General features: G+C 42.7%; 1 pseudogene; it reads left to right on the top strand.

Moving 5' to 3' along the window:
• Positions 1-1683: 1683 nt before the first annotated feature.
• On the top strand, positions 1684-2159 carry LOC109258186 (60S ribosomal protein L12-like; annotated as a pseudogene).
• The last annotated feature ends 596 nt before the right edge of the window (positions 2160-2755 follow it).

Below are 2755 nucleotides of genomic sequence, written 5' to 3' on the forward strand. Positions count from 1 at the left end.
GAAAGCTTTGTGGATATGGTGTGATGTGAGTACTTAAGGTCTGGAAGAATATGGTCCATAGGATATCATTAACACCAGTGTTGTTATTCACGACTTCCTGGCCTGACACTAGGTTTATGGTTATATCAAATGCTTGAAGTACCTGGTATAATCTTCTTTACGCTTTTCCCACCAAGATTTAAAGAAAGAGAAAACCAGAAAATTTCCATTGTGAAAATTTTCTTTTAAAAACATTTTATTAATGTTTATTTTTGATACAGAAAAAGACAGAGCATGAGCAGGGAAAGAGCAGAGAGAGTGAGGAAGACGGAGAATCAAAGCTGGCTCCAGGCTCTGAGCTGTCAGCACAGAGCCCAAGGCGGGGCTCAAATTCACGAACCAAGAGATCATGACCTGAGCTGCTTAACCGACTGAGCCAACCAGACACCCCTCCATTGTGAAGTGTTTCAGTGAATTAAGTGTAAATGCCCCAAAACATAAGGATTTTATTTCCCTTAAAATAAACAAAGATCCCAGACCACGGGGAAGATATGTGGCCCCAATGCAGCTTGCTGTTTGCCATTGGAGGCAAGTTTGGGCAGAGAGTGAATTTAGGGGGATCATTTGACCAGGGTCTTGGCATGATTTTCTCTTTGCCATATGTTGAGCCAAGGACATTTTTTGTTATTGGGTCAATTGATGGTTGTTCCTATTTGTTTGATTAAAAAACATTCTCAGGAAAGAAACTGGACATTATTAATTAGATGTTTCCCAGAAACGTGTAATGGAATCAATTCTGTTTTTGGTATTGCGTAGTGAAGAATCTAGCCTTTACTCCAAAAAGAGGTCCAGCCTTTGTCCTCAGCCTCCTGATAGGAGTGTCTTTGTTTGCTTGGGGGCCTGAGCAAGAGAGTCACAGTGTGATACAGGTTGGGGAATTTGAGCCGTGTGATATAAGTTGAACTCCCGAGGGGCTCAAACTTGAGATCACCCACTGGATGGGGCCCTAATAAAGACTCTGGACACGAATGCTTGGGTAAACTTCCTTGGTTGGCAATACTCACTGTGTATTGTTTCACATCAATGCCAAGGAAGTGACAGTGTCATGAGTCCAGGGGGAGAGGACAAAAGCTCAGCATTTTCTACTTTCTTGATTTCTACCCTGGGTACTTCGTCCCTTGCCTAATTTCAGTCTGTATCCTTTCACTGTGTTACAGCATAACCATAGCATAAGAGCTTTCAATGAATTCTGTGAGTTCTTCTAGCAAATTATCAAACCTAGGGGTAGTTTTAGGTAACCCTGAACTTGTAACTAGTGTCGGAAGTGAGGGTAGTCTCTTGTGCAGATGGTTCTAGCATCTCATTTGGCTAAACTCTTACAAGTATAAAAGCACATTAGTATGTCCTGCAAAACTCCCTACTACTTCAGCTTTAGATAGACTGCCTGAAGCCTATCCATCCTGGCCTATCCTCATAAAGTACAGGCTAGGATATTTCTCCCGATATTTTGCTCAGGAGAAACCACATTAAAATGAAGATTAAGGGCGGTTTGGGAAAAGAGGACACATACACACATAGAGATGTCCATTGGGCTTTTGGCTTTCAGCTCAGAGGAGGAGGTGAAGGTTCAGCTGTCTCCAGCTGTCCTGATTCTGGGTTCCTCCAACAGCAGCCGCCCCCACTGTGCCACCTAAGGTCAACCTCAGTGAGATCAAAGTCATGTATCTGAGGTGCATCTGTGGGGAAGCTGGTGCCTTGTCTGCCCTGGCCCCCAAGACCGGCCCCCTGGGTCTGTCTCCTAAAAAGTTTGGTGATGACATCATCAAGGCAACCAGTGATTGGAAGGGCCTGAGGATTACAGACCCTTCTGGCCATTCAGGACACACAGGCCCAGATTGAAGTGTTATCTTCTGCCTCTGCCCTGATTATCAAAGCCCTCAAGGAACCACCAAGAGACAGAAAGAAGTAGAAAAACATTAAGCACAGTGGAAATATCACTTTTGATGAGACTGTCAACATTGCCCAACATATGTGGCACTGATCTTTAACCAGAGATCTCTCTGGAACCATGGAAGAGATCCTGGGGACGTCCCAATCCATTGCCTGCAATTTTGATGGCCACCACCCTCAACATCACAGATAATATCAACAGTGGTGGAGGGGAATGCCCCACTAGTTAAGAACTACAAAGGGAAATATTTCAGTAAAGGATCATATGACAATAACAGCAACAAGAAAGATATTCGTTGAAGTATATCGTAAGAGTGAATAGAGAACTGATTGTATAAATTATGATATTCCTTAAATGGATACTATTTTAAAAATTAGATATATATGTACTAATGTGAAAAGATTTCCAAAATAGCTTATTAAATTATAAGAGCAAGGTGCAATCAATTTTTCTTTCTTTTTTTTTTTTTTTAAATCTCAATAATTAACCCTGAAGCAAAGGGGCAAATACTTTAATGAAGAAGTATGTAAACAAGTTTAAAGAGTTTGCTTTGGGGGTGACGTGTCCTTACTTGGGCATGAGGATTTACTTATTTTGGGACCTGGAAGATGAAAGAGAGGGAGGAAGAGCCAGTCCAGATAAAGAGGGCAATGGTGGTTGACTTCCTCTGGGGACCCCCTGAGGAAATGTGTAAAACACTTCAGAATTGTCAGTCCCAGAGACAGAAGAGGGAAGCATACATGGGCTGCATGCCCACTCCAAGTTCCCTCTTGGCTGAAGTTGGAAACTCCAGGGGTGCTAACTCTCTGGCATTTCCAGGCTTGC

The sequence above is a fragment of the Panthera pardus genome, unplaced genomic scaffold (genome assembly GCF_024362965.1).
Source record: "Panthera pardus isolate Hobbes unplaced genomic scaffold, ASM2436296v1 HiC_scaffold_16, whole genome shotgun sequence".
In the NCBI taxonomy this organism is placed as follows: Eukaryota; Metazoa; Chordata; class Mammalia; order Carnivora; family Felidae; genus Panthera; species Panthera pardus.